The following is a 25550-nucleotide window of genomic DNA, read 5'->3' on the forward strand; positions in this document are numbered from 1 at the left end:
CACATGTTTGCGACCATAAAGGTAGTTATTTAGTCAAGCCAATGCATTACCATAAACACCAGCATCTCGATGATTGCTTCATGTGGTAGAAATATGTCAATATCGTACTGATTAAGCCAGTCTGACCAATGATTAGTGACAGAGAGAAGGTTCTTAAGACACTAGCGTTTAGTCAACAAATCATGTTGAGCTGTGGTGAAAAAATTCACGGAATATTGAAAAGTACTTAATTGTTGTTAAGCCAGGTATTCCGATAATTTACAGAACTTAGTTTGGTACACTAATGGAATGAAAGTTTTTGTGGATAGGTGTGATGTTTGCTCCTTTGCAGGAGTGGCTGGGGTAGGGTGCAGTGGGAAAAAGATAGATTAAGAGATTAAGGGATAAAACTAGGGACTGGGCATGTGCGCTTCGAAGCCTGGAGGTTAATTATTTTTAAGCTTGTGGGAAAGGTGCAAAATTTCGTTAACAAGTAAACCAGTAACTGGGGTGGCAGAGTGGTTAGCACTCTTGCCTCGCAGCAAGAGGAGTCAGGTTTGATCCCAGCTTGTGGCACTGGGTGAAAATCCGTAACCACTCTTTCTGCATAGTTTGCCACAGCTAATCGCTAGCGTCCCTATACCAATTATTGCTTTGAAACCTCCACAAGTTTTGATGGAAAGGGGTAACCAAATTACTCGGGGGGGGGGAACCCCTTTAATAGACGGGGAGAGAACTTGCAAACTTAACGCAGAAGGAGTCGTTACCAGATTTTAACCCAGTGCCACAAGCTGGGATCAAACCCGGGCTCCTCTTGCTGCAAGGCAAGAGCGCTTACCACTCTAATTATTATAAGAAAACTTAGTTAATGTGGTAGCCGGGATAGAAACCTTGGGCAGTAGAGGGCGTTTGGCTTAGGCGGAACTACTGAGGAACAGTATTGATTAAATACATTGGCTGTCTTAAGAGGAGTATACTGCAAAAGTACCATCAGATATTTCAGCTGGTTGAAACGTGTATTTACGAAACTAATGAATATAAATAATTATAATTTATTTAGATAAGTTGGGAAAGATTATTATGTAATTGTTACACGGCTTTTTATATTACCATACTAATAATTTTCCCAAAAAAGTTTTAATTTTTAAAACAATATTTATATTAACTTGGAGAAAAATATCTTTTTTGAAAAAATAACTATTATATTGGCATGGGGTGGTGAACCCTGCAAGCCCCCATGCTAATTTTTCAAAGAAAGGGCTTGTCTTAGACTTTCGTTACATTATGTCTGGTGGCAGGGCTGGATTTGAAGGGGGGGGGGGGCAACGGGTGCTAAAGCCCAGGGCCTCCACAAGAGAAGGGCCCCACAATAAAAATTTCTAGGTAACCTTTTTTTACAAAATGATTTTTTTATCTTTTTTGAAAGGAAATGAGGGCCTCTCCTTTTTCGCCCCCAGTGCCTCCACATCATTTATTTTGGCCATGTTCCTCCCACAAGACTCACTAGCCCGTTCAGATGTGATGGCTATGTAAAAGTGATATCCTGAAGGAAGTATATTTCTAGAAAATTTATCAAATACTTAGTTATGGTCCTTGGCAGTTATTTTCATTCATTTTCATTTATCAAAAATATATGAAAACTTTTCTCACATTATTTATTTTCAGAAAATCCTTTGAGTGTTTTGGATCATTTGATGGCTTTCTGGCAAATCAACAGCTACGCTACTTAACACTATAAATTTTGAACTATTTAATATTTTCTTAGATATATATTGAAGTGCTGTGTAATATATGTCTTATTTAATGTTATTTTCGATATTTTTTAAAAACCTTTCTTTTACTAATTTAATAATTAGGTGTTTTTTATATCTGTTTATTTTGTTACAAGCCATATCAGTTTTTATTTATTTGGTTATTGCAAAATTTTATGTATTTTTAATTTTTATGATAATTAATAGAATTTGCACAACTTTGAATAACCCAATTATGTTTGTAATAATTGCATGAATGATATATTTTTAATTTTTATTTTTTCCAATATTTCCAATTTATTATATTATTATTTTAATTTGTTTTAAGAAATTATTACATATATAGGTATATTTAAAAAATAGTATGTAGGTAATTTAAATTGTTCCTAATATAGACTTTTCTAAACGCGATAAATTAATTTATGCTCTATTTTATGTGTATTATATTATTTTCGAATTTTTCAATAAAATCTTTTTTGTTAATTTTGGTTTAATTTTTAAATATTTATTACTAAATACGATATCCAGAGGAGGTCCCAGTTTCATCAATATAGGACCAACATTTAACCAAAATAAACGACCAAAGACGTCTTTAGGTTTTATGCAAGGATATCCTCTGGATATCCAATTACAAATCCCAAAGACGTCCAAAGCTTCGTCCGTGGGATGTTCCTTGGCTCTAGACATATAAGACATTTGGACGTCTGTTGACGTCCCTTGACCGTCAACGACGGATTTTTGGATGTCCAGGGGACGAAGATAAGGTCCCATTGTGACGTCCATAGGACCTCCATGGGAGCGTTTTGTGTTTGCTGGGTAAGCACTGATATGTTTCCATTTTGTCTTGATGTGCATTTTGAACTAGTCATCTATCTCCTAGTCTTCTTCAGTCAGATAGTACTCTCTATCATAATACTTGCCAAGTTCTAGAGTCATTTTAACAGAAGCTATTGCTAAGATACAGTAGCTAGTTTAGAAGGCATTAGAAGTTCTGAATGGTTCGACTTAATTTGGAATGAAGCTGAAAAGTTTGGCAAATACTATCATATCCCAGTACCGGCTCATAACCTTTAAGTTTACACAAACTAACAAGAGACTAAAACATAGCATCATTACTTCTACGACTGGAAGCAGAGCAACAGAAGCAAATACCCTAATTGAGCCTACCCGTGAAAAAATCCTGGAGTGTTACAGCGTTAAACGTAAGCCAAGAAAAATATATCTACTCCAGGTTTACCCTATATATTTGATTTTATTAAAAGCATTTCAAATATTCGAATAAAATAGATACCGAAAAACTATCAAAGCCTTCGATTAATGATTTTTTATGCAATAGTAGCAAAAAATTGTTCAACCTTTTCAAGGATAACTATATCGGATTGTATTAAAAATTAAATAACTGATTTCACCTGAAAACAATTACAACACTTACGGATTCTGTACTTTCTTTTCTTTTTATAGGCGATTTCTTAAGATTTAATGTAGTAAATAAGTTTAAGTAGGTTACACTGGTAGTAGGGGACTAGGGGTTGCCGACCTTCCGTTTACTGTGAACTTTGCTTCAGCTTTATAGATGATTCTGTTAGCACTACTAAGCCTTTTTAGTATTTAGAAGTGACATAAAGATTAAGGCCGGAAGTTTTATAATTCTAGTTTAGGAGAATTCTGACACCTTGAAGAGGAATATGGCATTGGTTCACCGGAAGAAACTGTTAACAATCAATCACTTGCACTCATTAAATATTCGTCTGCTACTCTGCTCAATTGGAAGCAAAGACTAAATCTAACACTTAGTTTTGGAAGCCATAGTGCAAAGGATAAACAAATAAAAAATTAAAATGTTTAAAAATGCAATTTATGATCGAGCTCCGAAGCAGATCTAAAGTATTTGGCCACATTTAGCAAAAATCGGAACATGATTGTACCATTTTTATAACGAATTCCATTTCGTGCACATAGAGCGCTACGAACCCTCTTCACTACTATGCTCTGTTGAAATTAATTAGTGTATATCGTAAAGTTTACCGGAGAGCGCTCTGGGATAATAAAATAGAATTAATTTTTTTAAAGAAAAGCTATTTAATTAAAGAAAACCGACGGGCGCCTACTTAAAAATTAGTATTTTATTATTGAGAATCTTACGTTTAAGGTATTCGAACTATATTTTAGTGGTCTTGTTATGGAGTTATTTTAAAACTAGTCTTAAAGCGCCAAACTAAACTTATCATCGTTTGACATCATTATATATCATTTATTATGAAATACTTAGTATAATATCGTTATAATATCATAAAATTATGATACTAAAATATTAAAAAACGTTAATATTTATTTAATTTTGATTAAAATTAAACCTTTGATTGAAAATGTAAAATTCCAGATACTAATTTTGACAAATAATTAATATTCATATTAAGTATTCTTAGTTAGTAACTTGATATTAAAAGCATACACTTAACGTATTTAGCCCTTTTCGATGGCAATAAATTTCTTTGGATAATTTAAAATTCCTTTAGTTTCCAGCACTAAATAATAAAATAATATAAATAGTTTAGAGTCTAAAAATGTAGAAATAAAAAATTAATCTGCTAGAAAAAAACATTTAAAAATTGGACAAACGCCTGTAATTTCGTTCTTAACGCATCGCATAGGCGGGTTGAGTGAAGCTCGCCACCAGTGTTTAGTTAGTACTGCCTTCGCTATATGACCCCTGTAAAGGTGTCACTTTTGCCGAATTTCGCTGCTCGAGAAGAAGTTGACATACACGTACTTATAGCGAAATTTTGCGTTTAAGGAAAACGATAGATACGACTGCGGTTATTTCAGCACATCTATGAATTATTAAATTGTATTGCGAAAGAAATAATTATTTTTTTTAATTAAAATTATAACTATTGCCTCAACAGAACCAAATATAAAACAAATTATTTCTAGCTTGTCAAAAAATAAGGTATTTCAAATTCCCACTAAATCATACATTTCCCTAAATATTAAAGAACGCCGTAATTCACTTAGTTTAGCGTTCATAAACGAAAATTTAAGTCGCTTTGATGAAGTAGTTAAATTAATTTACAAAGAAAAGCATTTAATCGTCAAATTGAATTTGAGCGCGATCCTCAAAATTTGAAATGTCGGCGGGAAATTTGAATTCGGGAAGTTGAATGTGTTTAAACACACTCAAACCGAGGTTAATTAATTAAATTGCAAAAATTGGAGTGCTAGGATCTCTAATTATCTTAGTAAATAGGGTTAGGTGGAAACCCTTTCTATCGTTTCCGTAAATAAACGAAATTTTGCCCTTTCCAATGGGGAAAACAATTATTTGGAAAAATTCCAATTAAATTAGTTTCCAGCACTAAATAATATACATTAAAAAGTTTAGGCTCACACTAAAGAAGTAGAAATAAAAAATTAATCTTTTAGAAAATATAATTTCCAAATTGACCAAACGCCTGTAATTTCATTCTTCATGCATTGCATAGGCTCGTAGAGTGGAGCTCACCACCAGTGTTTAGCTTAGTATTGCCTTCGCTATAGGACTCCTGTAAAGGTTTCATACCTGCCGAATATCTCTGTTCGAGGAGAAGTTCACATAAACGTACTTTCGGTGAAATTCCAAGTTCAAGGAAAACGCTAGACAGCTTTCAAACTGGCCCGATTTTATAGCTGGTATTATATTGGTAAATATAAATAATTGAACTAATTAATTGCTAATTAACTTTTGAAGTTAATATAATTATACATAACTTGTTTAGTAAATGACTACATGTGATTTATAGGGCATATTGAATATCGGTAACCAACAAAGTTTAATTACTAATTGAATGAGCTTGGTATGACTTGGAAACTGCGTGTGCGTATAATTATGAATGAAATAATTCGTTATTTACCTCAGATATGAAACGTAATCATCTTTTGGAGTTATTCCAAGTTTAAGTTCACACAATTCTTAATTAATTTAATAACCATTTTGGGTTTTTACACTCGTTATGAAAAACTACAAAAGGTTAATTTTCATTTCACATTAAGCCCTACAAACGAAAACCTCATAGTCGTTTACTATATCCATGATATTTTATAATATTAATTTCTTGAAAAACTTTCTTTCGCAATACTAATGAATAATTTGTATATGAGCTGAAATAGCGACAGTCGTATTTTTCATTAACTAAGCGAAATTTCACGTAAGGTACGTATGTCAACTTCTCGAGCAGTGAAATTCGGCAAGAATGACACCTTTACAGGGGCCCTATAGCGAAGGCAGTACTAAACTAAACACTGGTGGCGAGCTTCACTCGACACGCCTATGCAATGCGTGAAGAACGAAATTACAGGCGTTTGTCCAATTTTTAAATGCTATTTTCTAGCAGATTAATTTTTTATTTCTACTTTTTAGCCTAAAAACTATTTAGTTTATATTATTTAGTGCTGGAAACTAAAGGAATTTTAAATTATCCATAGAAATTTATTACCATCGAAAAGGGCGAAATTTCGCGATTTACGGAAACGATAGGAAATGTTTCCAACTAACCCAATTTATTATGGTTATTAGAGATCCTAAGACCGAATATGCGATTTTTTGGTACACGGTAATCGACGAGTATTCTCAAATTACTTATTCGAGGTCAAGTTCTGGTACTCAACCTAAAAAAAGCCGAGTACTCCCGACATATTCATTCTCCCTGACTATTAGTAAATACATTCTTATTTTAAGGGGGAAGACTACAACGGCCATTGTCTACTTTCGCGCTATTTCAAGCTGAATTTTTTTAATTAAGAATTTAAACTTATAAAATTTATATTCAAGTGTAGAACAGTCTCTTGTTTAGTGCTTAAAATAATTAAGATATTACGATTTAATTCGGACCCCCGGAGCTAAACAAGTTGGGCAAGCGCCCAAACTACCCTTTAGTTAGGACCTTATATCTCGTAAACTATTAATATAAAAATTATCAAAATGATTTTAAGCACTAGAGGAAGGTTCAGACTAATAAGAAAAATATAATTACATTATGTAATTGTTAAAACTAAAACTTCAGCTTGAACGAAAAAGAGGCTTTACTGTATTCTTACCCCTTAAGTACAAGCTAAAACACCAGTTGGTTGAGATTTTCTTGTTTAAGCAGATAAACTTGGCACCTTAAATACCTCGTTTATACTTGAATTTAGGTTTAACAGGACCATTTTTCTCCAAGAGAATGAATCAGCGTTTCTAAAATTCATTATCTTAGGTAGCGACTTCCAATTTGTTTACGCAGTGAATATTTCTTAGCAACTAGAAAATAGACCTTGAAGGAAATTGATTTGAAATGCTTCCACAGTTTAATAGTACATGCGGTTAGAAAAGGATTATCTTATTATCTAAGATAAATTCAAAGAAATATAGCTGAATCACATTATGCGATTTTACCTTCTCGGAGCTTTAATGAATGTGCAACAGTAAAGAGCCTGATATCATGTGTGTTAATAAATAAATAAATAAGTGTTTTATACGGATCATCCATTCAGTACAAACGGTTTTCAATAGAGTCTATTTAATTTAATTTAAGTTACACAGCGAAAATAAAAAATAAAAGTAAGCACTACCCAGCAAACACAAATCGTCCCTGGGAAGTCCCAGCATGGTCCATTGAGCCCAGCTTGGTCCCGTTCAAAATTCGTCCTACGGGACGAATAACAGACGTCCCATTTTAGTCCTCGTAGAAACAATTTCGCAACATCCGATATTCAGCCCAATCGACGTCGCATGGATCTCCACTATTCGTCCGAAATGTTTCGTCCATCAATGCTATCTAGAGGCGCGTTTATCATCAATTAATTTTAATTTTTTTCACCTGTATTTGTATTTGAGCTGATAATGATTAATGAACCACAAAATATTAATTTTATTAAGAATATCATTATTTAAATTTACGAGTTTATTTAACGTGAATTAATGAAATTACGTATTAAATCAAAACTACTTAATTATTTAATTAATTTTATCTGTTCTTAATTTTTATATTTTTTTTATATTATTATTTTCTTAATTTTTATTTCCATTATTTTCATTTGATGAATTATTTCTACAATCACAGCCAATTACTGCGAAAAAGCTGATATAAGTTGGCCGAGCTAAAGTCCTTTTAAAATATCTGGTAGCCCAGTTTGTAGTTTCTTTTGTACGACGCCATTACTCGATAGTTTGGAATCGGTCACCATAAAGTCCATAATGCGTTCTACACAAACGTTAAAGATTATAACATAGTAATCTCTAGTATTGCTGATAATATATCATAAGAGTAAGTATTTTATTTAAAAACTGTATGATTTGTTTAATGATTTAAATCGATTTTTTTAATGTGTCTTTTACAGAGGTAGGAAGAAAATATGTTTGATCAAAGTCTATTCATTTTGAACCTGTACATGTTTCAATTTAACTTTTATTAAAGCTTTATTTCATATTGTTATATTTTTTATATTGGATTTGGAATTCCAAAAGTAAGATTTGCGTTGAATTCTCCGAATGTTAGGGAAGGTTCGCTGTTTTTAAAGTTCATTTTGGACCTGTACATGTTTCAATTTAACTTTTTAAGTTTATTATTCATTACTCTCACTGAGTGGTTCGCCTAAAGCTTTATTTCATTTTGTTATATTCTATATATTGGATTTGGAATTCCAAAAGTAAGATTTGCATTGAATTCTCCGAATGTTAGGGAAGGTTCACTGTTTTTAAAGTTCATTTTGGACCTGTACATGTTTCAATTTAACTTTTTAAGTTTATTATTCATTACTCTCACTGAGTGGTTCGCCTAAAGCTTTATTTCATTTTGTTATATTTTATATATTGGATTTGGAATTCCAAAAGTAAGATTTGCGTTGAATTCTCCGAATATGTTAGGGAAGGTTCGCTGTTTTTAAAGTTCATTTTGGACCTGTACATGTTTCAATTTAACTTTTTAAATTTATTATTCATTACTCTCACTGAATGGTTAGCCTACAGCTTTATTTTATACTGTGATATTTTATATAGTTAAATTGTAATTCCAAAAGTAAGATTTGGATAGATATTAAAAATAAGCTTCGAGAGTTTTATTTTTCTTCTGATTTAAAACTTAATTTTATTGTTTTTTACATTTGTATAAGGAAGGTTATTTAATTTTTTAATAGTTTAGTTCGAAATTTATTTTGTTATATAAAAATTAAATAACTATATAAGTTTTGTAATTTATATGTTAACTGCTATTACTTGCAGTTATTACAATCAAATTGTACACTTGTTGCTGGATTTTTTCCATTATCTTGTAATTTATTGTTTTGAATAAAATTTTAATATCAAGTTTGGCTTTTTAATTAATTATTTGTTCAGAATACGATATCCAATGAACGTCCTAGTTTCATCCCTATTGAGCCATGATTGAACCAAATTAAAGGCCTAAAGACATCTCTAGGTTTTATAGAAAGACATCCAGGGGACGACCGCCGTAATCGCCGTTGGACGTCCGAAAACTCGTCCCCGGGACGTACTACGGCTATAGACAAACCGGACACTTGGACGTCCTTTAACGTCCAACCGAGGTCAACCCCGGATTTTGGGATGTCCTACGGACGAAGGCAAGATCCGAGTGTGACGTCTATCGGATGTCCATAGGACGTGTTTGTGTTTGCTGGGCAAATATTTTAATTTCTAGCCCACTCATTAACTCGACTTGAAAATAATACTTTCCATTTTCTTTAAAAATAAAAAATCCAGCTTTAATAGAAAAATGCGAATCAAAATATCATTGAAGTTCGTTTAAAATTTTAAAATGATGGGATAACGGTTCAAAATTCCCGCTTGAATCCTTATCAGCCTCATAATAATTTCGTTCAAATGTTTAACTATCATTTTCAAAATAAGGAGGCTCCACTGGAATGTTTTTATTAAAACTAAAATCTATAACTGAATCTTCGTTTGACATAAGTTTTTCCTCCCATTCTTTTAAAGGTTTTGACTGCTAATCACGCCATCTTGAAATATCCGGTAAGGGGCCGGTGAAATCCGCTTGTATGTCTGGAGGGAATGAAATTCTTAAATAATGACCTCGATTTATTTCTTCGATAACATAGTGAGTCTTAAACATGTTTAAAGGAGGAAAGTTTGTGGCTTGTTAGATTTCGTTTTTTAATTGCCTATGCAGAGATAATATAATTATACACTCTTTTTAGAAACGTTAACTGGGCGCCGCCATTATCGTACAGACAACCAACGAGCCAGCCTTCTACCTCAGAAATTTCATCCCCCCAAAACCGGTTTTCTCATCATCCTACCCGTAAACTGTAAGGCGCGTTTAAAAGTCTATATCACCCCCTGGGCTTCAAATACAAAGGGTTGGATGATTGATACGGAGTGAATGCCCATACTTCTTGCTCAAATTGTGGTGTTTTTGTATTTTCAATACGTATGTCGACAAAATTGGTACGCGAACTAAAAGTGATAATATTTGAATAAATATTTAACGGTCCGAATTTTTGGATTCCAGTAAAATAAGTGTCTGGTGAAATTTTAAAAAGATCTGCTAATGGATTGTGAAATTAAATTTCCATTCCGTCAGGTATTTCCAAATTAAAATATAAATTATCTTCATTATCGGAAGATATTGCGGTTTTTAATTCATCAAACTGTCTCGGCTTACATCGTTCTAATAAATCACGCATAATTAAGTGTAATGTGAACGGTTGAATTTCATTATTATATTGTCTTTCTCCCTCGTACCTTCCTGCCTCAAACACTATCGCGTAATTATTCCATTGTATCGGTTTAGTGGAAGGTTGAAAGTTTGGATTAATTGGTTTTGGAAGAGAATTTGGTAAATTATTATCTCCGGAAGGTTTTGGTGTTTCTGGTTGGTTATTACCCAGCCAACACAAACACGTCCTATGGACATCCGATAGACGTCACACTCGGATCTTGCCTTCGTCCGTAGGACATCCCAAAATCCGGGGTTGACGTCGGTTGGACGTCAAAGGACGTCCAAATGTCCAGTTTGTCTATAGCCGTAGTACGAGTTTTCGGACGTCCAACGGCGATTACGGCGGTCGTCCCCTGGATGTATTTCTATAAAACCTAGAGATGTCTTTGGGCCTTTAATTTGGTTCAATCATGGCTCAATAGGGATGAAACTAGGACGTTCATTGAATATCGTATTCTGAACAAATAATTTAAAAAGCCAAACTTGATATTAAAATTTGATTCAAAACATTAAAATACAAGATAATGGTAAAATCCAGCAAACAAGTGTACAATTTGATTGTAATAACACGAACTCTGCAAGTATTAGCAGTTAACATATAAATTACAAAACTTATATAGTTAGTTAATTTTTATATAACAAAAAAATTTTCGAACTAATATAAAATATAACAAAATGAAATAAAGCTTTAGTCGAACCACTCAGTGAGAGTAATGAATAATAAACTTAAAAAGTTAAATTGAAACATGTACAGGTCCAAAATGAACTTTAAAAACAGCGAACCTTCCCTAATATTCGGAGAATTCAATGCAAATCTTACTTTTGGAATTCCAAATCCAATATATAAAATATAACAAAATGAAATAAAGCTTTAGGCGAACCACTCAGTGAGAGTAATGAATAATAAACTTAAAAAGTTAAATTGAAACATGTACAGGTCCAAAATGAACTTTAAAAACAGCGAACCTTCCCTAATATTCGGAGAATTCAATGCAAATCTTACTTTTGGAATTCCAAATCCAATATATAAAATATAACAAAATGAAATAAAGCTTTAGGCGAACCACTCAGTGAGAGTAATGAATAATAAACTTAAAAAGTTAAATTGAAACATGTACAGGTCCAAAATCAACTTTAAAAACAGCGAACCTTCCCTAACATTCGGAGAATTCAACGCAAATCTTACTTTCGGAATTACTATTATAAAATATAGCTTTAGGCGAACCACTTAGTGAGAGTAATGAATAATAAACTTAAAAAGTTAAATTGAAACATGTACAGGTCCAAAATGAACTTTAAAAACAGCGAACCTTCCTTAGTTTTGGAGAACTCAGCGCAAATCTTACTTTTGGAATTACAATTTAACTATATAAATTATTACAGTATAAAATAAAGCTTTAGGCGAACCACTCAGTGAGAGTAATGAATAATAAACTTTAAAAAGTTAAATTGAAACATGTACAGTTCTAAAATTAACTTTAAAAACAGCGAACCTTCCCTAACATTCGGAGAATTCAACGCAAATCTTACTTTTGGAATTCCAAATCCAATATATAAAATATAACAAAATGAAATAAAGCTTTAGGCGAACCGTTCAGTGAGAGTAATGAATAATAAACTTATAAAAGTTAAATTGAAACATGTACAGGTTCAAAATGAATAGACTTTGATCAAACATATTTTCTTCCTACCTCTGTAAAAGACACATTAAAAAAATCGAGTTAAAATCATTTAAAAAATCCAACAGTTTTTTAATAAAATACTTACTCTTATGATATATTATCAGCAATACTAGAGATTACTATGTTATAATCTTTAACGTTTGTGTAGAACGCATTATGGACTTTATGGTGACCGATTCCAAACTATCGAGTAATGGCGTCGTACAAAAGAAACTACAAACTGGGCTACCAGATATGTTAAAAGGACTTTAGCTCAACCACCTTAGATTAGCTTTTTCGCAGTAATTGGCAGTGATTGTAGAAATAATTCATCAAATGAAAATAATGGAAATAAAAATTAAGAACAGATAAAATTAATTAAATAATTAAGTAGTTTTGATTTAATACGTAATTTCATTAATTCACGTTAAATAAACTCGTAAATTTAAATAATAATATTCTTAATAAAATTAATATTTTGTGGTTCGTTAATCATCAGCTCAAATACAAATACAGGTGAAAAAAATTAAAATTAATTGCTGATAAACGCACCTCTAGATAGCATTATTGGACGAAACATTTCGGACGAATAGTGGAGATCCATGCGACGTCGATTGGGCTGAATATCGGATGTTGCGAAATTGTTTCTACGAGGACTAAAATGGGACGTCTGTTATTCGTCCCGTAGGACGAATTTTGAACGGGACCAAGCTGGGCTCTATGGACCATGCTGGGACGTCCCAGGGACGATTTGTGTTTGCTGGGTATTTTCATTAATGTTTGTAATTAAAGGGTCTGTTGGTGGAATAGTGTCTGTATTTTCTTGTTTTGGTTTTACTTCTCGGTATATTGTTGGATTTACTTCTGGATTTACTTCTGGTTTCACTTCTAGTTTTGCTTCTGGTTTCAGTTGCATTTTTTTTAGTTTTAGTTTTTTTTCTGTGTGGTAATTCTAGTTCTTCTACGGGAATTTGTCGTGGAAAATACTTTTGTTGGAATTTATTTACAATTAAAGCCTTTTCATTCGCACAATAAATTTTTTGCGTACGTCAATGATACGTTCTTTGCGAGATTTGAGAGTGGATCATTTGAAATATAGTCACTGTCAACAAAATCATTTCTCGAAATTCTTAAACCGAAGCTAAGGGCGATGCTTGTGGAATTCTTACTTGCACATCTTTTTGTAACTGTATTTTTAATTTTTAATTAGGCTCGTTTTCATCTATTTTTACCGTGTTTATTTGAATTTTTCCTTTAAGTAATTGATTTGCCTCAATAATTTTAGCAAACTCATTAAGTATATTATTTTGAAGAGATGTAGGAATAGTATTCTTATTCCGGTCTACATCACCCTCGTAACGTTTAGGTGGAATTTCAATTTTAATATAATCCCATTGATTTTCTTCGGGTGAAATAATATCTGACACGTACCCTTCTTGGAAATGCGAATATTCCTTAGTTATATTCGAATATATATCTGGTAAAATTATTTCAGCTAATGCACAAGACCATTTTTCATTGTTAAAATTTAAAGGCTTCGATAACTGCACTTTAAAGGAGGAAGGCGTGTTTTCCGGATAAATATCGGGTGAGGCGTTCGAAGGAAGAAACACTACGAAACTTGACATTTTTATAGTGATAACTTACTTGGTGCGACATTTCTTTATAATAATAAAATATTAAGCATGTTAGATCGAAAAGCTCAGGACTCAAACTTTAAACCATTTGATTAACATCCTGCAACGCTATTGATCTACCACGCTAAACCTCAATATGATATAATTAAAGTATCTATTTTACGTTGGAAAAATAATAACAATATATTTATTAGAAAACCAGATTTATTCACATTTTCGAGCATTTTACAACTTTTTTCAAGATTTTCCAATACTTCATTGGGCGTTTCCGCTTCTTGGTTGGGCAATAAAATCTGATTATTTTACAATATTCTTGAAAATATACAAGTACTTGTAATTCCTCCTCCGACGGCATTTTAAACTCAGGTGGAAATACAATGTTTGGTTTCATTGTTGAATTTAAATCATCTTAATAGCAATCGACGAATTCTTTGTTTTACGTGGAATTTTTTTGAAGTTCCATTATCATTAACAAAGTTGTTGAACCATTCTTGATTTTTTACGTTAAACTCGTTCAAATAATCAATTATTTAATCGTCTAATATCTCTTCTACGGTTGTGTATTCCGGTTGTTTTGAATGAGAATAATCGCAAACGTCAATATTAAGAAGCGTTTTATTAGAATAACTAGATGTCAAATGGTTCATCAAGTGAATCTTAAAAGTTCTTCGTTCCAGAAATAAAGCTTGCAAACCCAGCATTTAACACAAAAGTTAAAACTATCTATAAAATTAAACGAGTGTTTACGGCATACCGGTTCAAAATAACATGGATTGTCTACGTGAGATTGGCATTTAACTTCTGGTTTCCCAATAAAAAGCTTCATTTTTTTAACTTTTAAGGATCTCGACTTTTGAGAAGTCTTGCGTTTACACATCTCGTTTGGCTTTTAAATGTAAAAACAATTATTATTTATAGAAATAGTTTTGATCGCCAGTTTAGATTCGTTTATTATATTTGAAGTATTTTGGGGTGGGGCCGCATTTGTCAAGGTTATAAAGCGAAAGTTGAACAATTTATGGGTTATTTCGCATTAAAGAATTTGTTTCCCTATCGCGTGATTAACTAATTAGCATTTTAAATTGCGAAAAAAATAAATAATATAACCAGAAGTAAATGAGCAAAGTACGTGGGGGAGGTCAGATATTAGTGCCGATATTTCGGTCCGATTTCGCCCGATCGTGTCCAAACTTGTATCGGTGATAGACCGAGGCTTAGGGGTTGTGGTCAGGGGTTAAGCACCGAGGTCAAAGGTCATCTACAAGGCTAAATTTGAGATCCAAACAAAAATATGTTGTTGACATTTCCCAAGGACAAAACTGGTTTTTTGAAATATTTCCCCTGGGGGTGGGGAGACAACATTTTGGCGGCCATCTTGGAAAAAAATGGTTAAGATTTGATCCATATCTACTGACGGGTAGAAGAAACGAGAAAAATGATCCTCCAGACTACTAGCAATTTCTTTTTACTTTTCCAAGCTACGCGTTTACTGGCTAATTTTCTAAGGGTATTTTTATGACAAGTTAACCAGGTTTTTTGGGTATTTGATAATTTCTCGTTACCAATTAAAGTATTATGAATACACTCAGATATAGCGTCTATCAGGGATTTGCCGGCTTTAGCTAAAACGGCTTTTTGTTGAACGGGTTTGCAACGACCGAGATATCGAAGAGCGTCTCTCGATACGCACTCTACGAGACATGATTCATAACTGATTGAGATGACGAAATGTTAGTTCTATTTATTTGGGGAGATAGGAGTAGCACGTTTCTCCCGGTAATATTTCTATTATAAAGTTGTAGGCCGTCATCGAAAACCCTTAAAAATTGTTCACTCGACGAAAAACAACTTATTTATCAGTGAAAATTCGAGCTTGAAAAATTTACAAGTTGGTGAAGCCAAATTACGATTGTTTGAAACGATAATTGAAAAGGGAACAAGTCTAATACAAACGTAGTAGAGTTTTCACACTTGAAAAAATGTACACGTTTGGTTTTTAAATGCAGATATTTTATTCACATAAATTTTTACAAAACATTTTCAATAATATCACCATTGGCTGCAACACAGGTTTGTGCGCGGACAATTAAGTTCTCAAACGCTTTCTCTACCATTTCTGGTGTGACGTCTCGGCAAGCACTGATTATTAGTCTAATGAGCTCCTCCCTAGTTTCAATGGGCGTGGCGTATACCTTTGCTTTAACGAATCCCCAGAGAAAATAATCCAGCGGTGTTAGGTCAGGTGACCTTGCTGGCCAATGCACTGGACCATTTCTCCCTATCCACCTTTCAGGAAACTCGTTGTTGAGGTGCTCAGTTACTTGCCGGGAAAAATGCGGAGGGGCACCATCTTGCTGAAACCACAACTGACGTCTTTCAGCCAATGGAAGGTCGTCGATTGCGTCACTCAGTTCGTTCTGTAGAAAATGTAAATACCTTTGGCCGTTGAGGTTCGTCGGCAGGAAAAAGGGACCAATCAAACGGTTTCCAACAAGTCCAACCCAAACATTGACCCGTTCAAATTGAACCTGGTGATGATATTCAAAACACCAATGTGGGTTGATGTCAGACCAAAGATGGCTGTTTTGATGATTAAAGGGCCCATCTCTAGAAAATGACGCTTCGTCGGAGAACAAAACATGGCGCAAAAATTGTCTATCTTCTTGGACAGCATTTAGTAACCAGTTGCTAAATTCATAACGTCTTTGATGGTCTCCGTCAATTAGTCCTTGGTGGAGCGTAGCTCTGTATGGGTGATAGCGATTCTTACGAAGAATTTTCCACACACGATTTGCAGAACAACCCAAATCAGCAGCGGCGTTAGCGCAACTGTGACGAGGATATGCCACAAAGTACGCGAGTACATTGTTCTCGAAGTCTAAATCCGGTTGACCCAATCCGCGAAACCTAGGTTGCAAGTTACCAAATTGATTGAAATCGTGAATTGCTCGTCTTACTGTATTTACAGATGGTGCTCCATTTGGATGTCTTTCTGCGAAGATTTCAGTCACTCTTCTAAGGTTTTGCGCTGCTTCTCCATAGTAAATGGCAACTATCTCGGTACGCTCAGCTACTGAATAACGAGGCATTGTTCGAAATATTATCAAACACTGATAATAATCTCCCAAAGTTTTCCTTTAAATACCCAATGCATGTTTAGGATTGACCTATAGCCTCGTGTTTTTTAAATCCGGTCGTTTTTTTAACCAAAGTTTCAACTGGATTAGGTAATTCGGTTTCAATTATCGTTTCAAACAATCGTAATTTGGCTTCACCAACTTGTAAATTTTTCAAGCTCGAATTTTCACTGATAAATAAATTGTTTTTCGTCGAGTGAACAATTTTTAAGGGTTTTCGATGACTGCCTACAACTTTATAATAGAAATTTTTATCTCGCACCTAGTGGTCGAAAAATAATTTTTCAAAATTGGTGAAAAACATTTCTCAAACTGATGTCCCCCGGTATAGATAATTGACCTTCCAAATTTGAAATCGGTACTATAAATAGTTTTTGAAAAAAAACACTTTTCCGAGCAAAAAAAGACCCTGTATAGGATCTTTTCCGTCATAGTTTGATAAAACAGGCATTATAGATTCTATTAAATAGCTTATGCCACTCTGACTCGGGCCTGCCGTTACGCAATTAAACGGATGAATAAATTGCATGGTTATCTCCCTTTGAGTACTTACGTACAAAATAAAATGTAAATTAAAATTCGGTTAAACTTATGGGACTCTTCAGCGGGGGAAAAATTTAATCGAATAACCTATTTCATCCCTTACCCCGTATAGGTTTTATATTCAATTAAGAGTCACGAGACTAAAATCACTTGAGAGTCGCAAGACTGAAACCTATATTCACTTTAGAGTCGCGAGACTAGAGGCTTAATTTTCAGTGAGAATTAGCGATTGGCAGCCGCTACGTCCCCTTCCTCGGGACCAATTATATTCGCTTTATAGCCGTAGGGTACCGTAGTGAAGTCGTCCAGTAATCGTACCATGTCTACGACGGGTCTATAGATTTTAGTACGGTCGACAGAAACGACCGTATGGTCGGGAAGCCATAAAATCTGCCGCGGTTGGGGTACGGTTATTGATTCGTTCGTTTCTCCGTCGACGCCTATCAATCTTTTTAGCGTGTCCATATTAACCAAATCTTTAATACCTTGATTTATACGGAACCCTTTGATCTTTATCTCCTAGGGTTCAGTACTTTAAATGCGTAAATTTTTGCACCCCCGGTAGCCAATTCTTCGGTGTACGCTCCTTTTCCATACGTTTCCAACCCATCAGTCATTTCCCCGAGATAGTTTCCCGCCTCAATCTCTATTCCATCTCGTTCTTTTAGATAGATGCAACTGTCCGTGTCATAATAATAAGAAAGCGGACCTAATCGTCTTAAATAAGAGTATAACTTGATCCTAGCCATTGCCGCAGTATAGGCGACAATTACTACGTACATGTTTGGGTAAACAAAATCGATACCTTTCAAAAACGCCCACTTGACCACGCAAAGCGTTTGACTGAAGGGGATAACCGATTTACCTTCTATATCAGGATCTTAGAATAAACGAAAACCTTTTTGGGTTCGCTAATAATAGCTGATTGGCCTTTGCGCGGGTTAAGACCGAACCGTCCCCAAAAAAGAGTTAAGGCAAAGCTTCGCGTTGGTACGAAGTCCGGGGTTCTTTTTAAAATTGGTAGGATCAAGTTTTTCTCCGTCCTTATCGTAATATTCTTAATCTCTTCATCGGTCTCTATTCCCGAGCGTAAGCCGCCGGACTCCTGTTTGAGTTTAAGAAAAGCGTTGACGTATTCGGAGAATAGACAGCCCTCTTTCGATAACGGATCGTATTTTACTATCTCGTATTCCCAAATTTCGTGAATAGAAATGACCTTGTAACCCATTTCGATTGCCAACTGTACCTCGTCTGCGACCCAAGTACCAGTTATTTCTCGTTCAGAGTCTTCGCGGGGGCAATCCTGCTGGTTTCGAGACTCGCTACATTTTTGGCAGTTGGCAAACACTAGTTTCGATCCTATTCTTTGGGGCAACACGGGGTGGTAGAGAGATTGAGGCGGTAGCATTGTCGCTTTTATTTAACCATTTACGGTAGAAATGTCTGGGAAAGGAGCTTTAACGTGTATTTTAGGGTGTCCCACGGCTAACTTGCAATATTTGATACACCACGGACAGAGTGAACAAATATCAATGTATTTAATTTCCTCCCCCTCTTTACACTTGCGATGTAATTTCAAGGCTGACGTACGTCCTCCGAAAAAGGCTTCGCGGGGACGGATTGGTTGTAATGTTTTTAATTTTAAATTTTGTGTAGACAGATAGGCGTCGATGGCGGAGTTAGTACGCCTCTCGGCTTTGAAGGTACACTCCCATTTTTCATGGACAGTGTATCACAATTGCTTTGTGGTAGCAATGGTTGACGCGTATCGAGAATTATGGGTCTCTGTGTCGTCGCCGTATAACGCTAAGTTTCTATTCATATTAAAACACTTTTTACAGCCGTGATAATAACAGCCATGATATTGAAATACTTCGTTGCCGAGAAGTCCGTCCACGTTAATGTTAAGAATTTTCGGTTCAAATCCATTAATAGCGGACTGTATTTCCTTCCCTCGTAAGTGAGATTCCCATTCAAGCCATTCGATCGCGCCAAAACTCTTGTTGCAGTTCATACGATAGCCGAAAGGGGGCACTACACCAATCGTATCGGGCTGTAAAAAGTGTTTCCTAAAGATAAACCTGCATACTCCCGCAATCGTTATCGCGGTTAAGAACGGGTCAATTTCGAATTTATCCATGAAAATAGAACGATAATATATACAGCCTTGCAAAATAATATTAACGTCCTGGCGACAGTATCGGATTAAATCTCTTTTATATTCATAATAATTAAAGTTGGGGTCCGAATTACCGCAAGCTTCGGACAGGGAATCGTTATACCACTGGATAAATTCAGCGTAGGCCTTACCGCTTAAACGATTAGGGTCGTACGCTTCGATTGAAGGCATGTCATTATGTAGTACGTAATTCGTTTCGTTCGAACGGGCAGGATCAAATTCATGGTCTACGGTGTTAAACAATAAATGCGGGAAATGTCCCTAATTTAAATTACTATCTAAACCGAATGTGCAAACGAAGTGAGAAAGCGCGAAAGGCATAAAATTTAAGGAATCTAAGAAATTAATTTTTTATACTGTTCATTCAGGAATTTGGTCCCGTCAGTCCGTAATTTAGGAGCCCACTTTAAATCGACCATTTTACGTACTATAAATTGCGCATCGTAACCTTTACCGTTATGGGCGATACATATTATCTTATCAGCCACTCTGTTAACCGTACGAAGATACTCCAGAAAGTCGCCGACGGGGTCTTTTGAGAGAAATATATTCTCCCGAGGACCACCACCGCATGCATACCGATAACCTTTTTCTACGAAACAGAATTTACACGCTTTTTGGGAGACGCATAAAATTGTTTCGTGAATCAAAGCATTGGCATCAGTACGTTTTGTTTCTACGCATTCAAAGTCATAAAAAACAAACACTTCCGTTTTTGAAGTACTTTTCTTGGTTGGTGGCGATTATTCATTGTCAGAGTCGTGGACCCGTTTGTTATTGCTATTTTTTCGAGAACGAGTAGTTTTTTTCTGGCCCATTCTTTACGGTCGGTCTTTAAAGGTTGCATGTTACATAGATGACCTGCGGGGTTAAACTCGCTACACGAAATACAATAAGTCTCTCCGCAAATGTGAACTACCTTACGCTTAAACATACTGACTTGTTTTCCGCAAAGATTACAAACGTAATTTTATTACATAAGGGCTCGGGTCCTGATAAATAATAATCGTAACAATTTTGATAAGTGAAAACTCTTAAACGTGTTTGGCAAGTTATCTTATCTACGTCCTTCCTGCAATCCTGTTTTCTACAACAAGCAAGACGAAAAAAAAAGCATTTATGCTCCGTGACATGATTATAACCTACCATACATTTTTCGCAAAATCTATTAAACGCGAAAAGGGTTTGGGGTTAGTAATTACGTTGAAATTATTGTGAATATTTAAAAGATAAAGACGTTTGCGGAGAGGTCCATTGCATTCCCTCTCTTCTTCCACGTCACGAAAACAATTAAAGGAGCCGGATCGCGTAATTGAAATACTATAATAGTGCATTTGGGCAAGATTTCTTGGAACCGAGTTAAAGCGTCCGGCCTCGCGCATTCGTTATCGGATAACGCAGCGTATGCTAAAAGTTCCCTCGCTTTCAAGGTCTGTAGCAAAGCTTCAATGTTTTTACCTCTACACTGACTTATAGTAGTATATTTTCTTTTAAGTTCAGAGTCGTTCTTATTATTTATATGCTCTCGGTGAGCCATGGCTACAACAAGAAAACTCTTTTTCGTGGGAAATACCTAACCCAGCGGGTCAAGTTCCTCCTTCAGGCAGTCTGACGCGGTTAAAAGTAACCTTAACGATTCCTTCCAAAAAAACTACCGTCGTTCTCGGTTCTGTAGCTTTTTTCATCGATATACGTCATCAACCATTGCAAATCTAATTGATCCCTACGCCGGAAACTGACGTTAACTTGAAAGCCTGGTTTGTTGACGTTCACGAACGAAACCGAAACCATATCGGAAGGCAAACAGTCTTCCAATAGGGTTTCCATCAATGTATAAATACCGTTTTCTATATTATTTTCCAACCGGACATTTAAAGTCCGTCCTAATAGTCCAAAATTTGGGAAATTTTGGACATTATTATTCAATATTTTTACAGAACCTTGTTAATTAGGAAAGGATGGTGGCGTTATTAAAATGTCAACTAAACCACCCCCAACTTGAGGAGGAGATGAGGCGGGAGCTGCCAAATTCGCGTCCTCAGGGTTCGCGTTTTTCTCAACAGCTCTTGCCTGAGACAAGGGTGGTGAATACTGTGGAGCTCGTGAGGGGCCAGCGACCGCTATGGGGTCGTAATTATGCGGAGGGGAAATATTACATGGGGGACCTTTACTAACCGTACGGGCAGCTAACAACGCTTTAGCTTCCTCGAACATTTCGATCACCCTAGCAGCAGCGGCAGTAAGTTCCTCAGCGTCCCGGCGGGCAACTTCTAAGTTCTCCACTAAGCTCTGAAGGCTGTCCGTACTTTGGGAAAACAAAAGCCCCCAATCGTCTTCGTAAGAGTTAAGCGTTTCTAAAAAGGGAGAGGGAGCATCCATGGGTGTATACGAGGACGAATTACGTACTTCGTCAGGTGTGATTGAACTAGATCTTAAAATAGGTGAATGTAAATTCACGATAGGTGGCGTACTGATTTTACGGGTTAGTTGATAATCAGACAAATAGTCCATTTCCAATTCCATATATATTAAACGTTCAACCTGTGAATCTGTTACTACAAACTCCGGTGAGGGGGATACCGACTCAAGGCTATCTGTTAAATCTATTACTTCCATTTCTGGAGAATCGGGTAAAATAATTATGAGTACTTCCGGGGTCTCGTAATCAGTTATATCAATCATTTCAGGGGAGTCAATTAATAATTTCTGGGTACTGTAAACCTTTCATTTTAATGCCAATTTACTTTGAAAATGAAACCTAACTCCAAAAATTATGATTTAATAATCAAAATTAACTTACGTAGCGAGAGAGCGCTTCAATAATCCTGGTACTAGACGCACAAAGATCAACAATAGAGTGACGTTCCCCGGTTCAAGGGCCTCCTTATATAGGGCCGAGGGCGAACTTATATTTATCGAGAATATATTAGGGTTAGGCTAAAATTTATACTTATTTATAAAAATATTCCATTTAACTTCATTTCCGATATGGACTCTTAAGTACAAACATCGGCCATAATCGCCGTCATGAAACATCCATCAAAAATTATAGCCGTAGTGATTATTTTAATTACAAATTTCTTATTTGAGTTCATTTTGGGGTATTTTGAAAACGTTTCTACCACAAAACTGTAACTTTTTCACTGTAGTTCGTAAAATGGTATTAATATTATACTAAATAAATGTAAATTTCTATTAATTGCATGGTTTTCTAGGATATGATTGCATCAAAAGCTCTCGAGAGGAATCTACATTGGGTTTTTTCAAAATATTCAAGTGGGTTAATTATGTGACGTCAAACAATGGGATTTTTTCCAAATATTAAACTGGGTAAAATTAAGACGTCAAACAATGTTTTTTTTTCAAGTGGGTAAATTATATGACGTCAAACAATGGGAATCATTAGTTGCAGTTTCGTTCACGAGGCGGGTTAATCTCGAGTGTGCAGAACTGTTATCTCAGAAAGCGACAGCCAATAGAATTTGAGGGCTAGTTGTAGTTTTGATCACGTGATTATTAATATCAACAAGATAGGAACTGATTAATCTCCCACGCGTCATTTCTTTCCGAGACGCTCAACTGAAAAGTGCATCCGCTTTGCTCCCATCGTCTACCGTAAACATGGAAAAACGTTCTATTGGTAAGCATTATTTTATTAATAATACTACTATTTCAATAGACCGAGGCTTAACATTTTCATTTTCTATAGCCGAGACTCATACCGTATCCAAACGGCGGGCCCAAGAAAGACGTATCAACATAAAAATCACGTTAGGAGAATCAGTGTACATTTCTTTTGGTTTCGACGGATCCAAGTTACAAGTTATTTTCTTCAAAAAATCGAACGAAAATATTCTGTTCCTGACCTTCGAGGCTTTCACCAATCTTTTCTCTCTTTGAAAAGAACTTTTTGACGCAACGAAAACCGGAGCAGCGTCGCTTACCCACAACATTATCGACTATCACGGCAACAACGTATCCATCGTCGCCACGTCAAACACCATCAAATTGAACTCAACCTACGGCGATGTTCTGGATCTGGGAGCTCGCGAAATCGGCAAGTTCCAAAAAAAATTGATTTTATTCGGTTTCAAATAGATCTTTCAAACGAGCATAAAATATAATCGAATGAATGTACTTAGCTATTGTTCATAACCTTAAAAAAATTCATGAATTATTATATGGTAAACCTTTTGAGCGTTTATTGTTGTACCCCGATCAATTTAACTCGTTCCATAAAGTAAAATCTTATTTTGGCTGTTTTAAATCACCCTCGGAAGTACTAAAAGATTTTACTTATTTACTGGTAGATAATCAATTAACCTGTAAACTTAGCTACTTTATTTGTTTACATTGTGTAATGTACAGGATAACCATCTAAGGGAAAATCTGATAGTACCTACTAACATGTAAACAAAGTTCTAAAATAAAAAAAATTAAATGTAAATAACTTGTTTTTATTGCTTATATCCTAGAGATTATAAATAATGGTTAACAAAGAGGGTGGGGGAAGATATAGCGATAAATTAAAGTGAATGGACGCGATAACAAATTATGGTGATCAGGGGGAGGGGTAAAGAGGGGGTGAAATCCATTCGCCAAAAAACTGAACAAGGAAAACTAATTCTGGAGAATGGGAAGAGCAGAGAGATTCTGGTGATTGGATATTCTGTTGATTGAGATATTAAAAAATATAGCCATAAATTTGTTGATCTAATTTGATTCTGCTAAATAAAGCATTTCTATACTCTCTCTCTCTCTCTCGCTCGCTCGCTCTCTTTCGTCTACGCCACACTTCTTAGAGTCGCATATTTCCTATTGGACATACCGGTCAATAACGTCATAAAAGAAGGTTATATTTTATTCACGCTGAATGTAAAACGCTTAAATATATATTGTTTTGTTTGAATTTTTTCATGGCAGACGTTTTTAATCTTTTGATTGAAGCTAATGTTAAATGCATAGAAGTAGACGATGAAGGAGAAGTGAACGCTTTAATTTTAGCCGAGGTAATGACTTAAATTTAATTTTCCTTTTTCCAAAAATATAATTACTTTATCTACTTCTAGTTGAACGGTTTCGCAGCTTTTGAACCCGCACCTCTTAAAACGTTGCAAACCGTAGCGAAAGTAAGTCATTTGACTGATTTCTGAAACACATCTAAATGCTTAATTCAAAGTTATAATTAATTGATATTCGAGTGTGCATTGGTGGTTTTTTCTATTAAGCGTTAAATGATTTTCGTAAATTTTTATGTGGAGATATAAAGCGTACACCATTTAAATAATTGATTTATTAGTCGCTTTTAGGTAAAGGTTGAGTTTCAATCTGGACGGTCTTTAAATTTTAGGTTTCTTAAATTGATTTTTTATTTTTCACCGATTACATCTTTGTTTTACCTTGGGGATTGTATAATTTGCTGAATTTCTGGATAGCTGAATTTTGAATGATTCCTCCTACATAGAAGCTACTATCTTATAAACCGTCTGGACAAAATTGACTAATTTGCTGAAGTGCTGAATTTCTGGACCGGGAAATTTATTTTATTTTGGAATAGTTTCTTTAATTTTCAAACCATCTGGACAAAATTGACTAATTTACTTAATTTTCGAAAAGTTTGTTCAATTTTCAAACCGTCTGAAGATTGAGATATATTGGAAAAAGGTATATATTCATGGTCCTAGACTAAAATTAATATTCCATGATGGAAAGGTTCTTTTAAACACGAATTTCCATTAATAATAGATATAAAAAACAATTAAAAAATCACCGCTATTCTCCTTTCTTAATTTGAAAATAATTTTCGTAAAGCGTGTACTGTCTATATTTTCAACGTTGAAGTAGTTCCTTAGCGTTATTGTCGATACAATTGATATTAGATGGAGTCTTTGAACGTTCACTCGTAATATTATGTACAGTTATGTATTCAGAATAAAATTATTCAGATTTATC

Source organism: Leiobunum rupestre, chromosome 4 (genome assembly GCF_980474605.1).
Source record: "Leiobunum rupestre chromosome 4, qqLeiRupe1.1.hap1, whole genome shotgun sequence".
Lineage (NCBI taxonomy): Eukaryota > Metazoa > Arthropoda > Arachnida > Opiliones > Sclerosomatidae > Leiobunum > Leiobunum rupestre.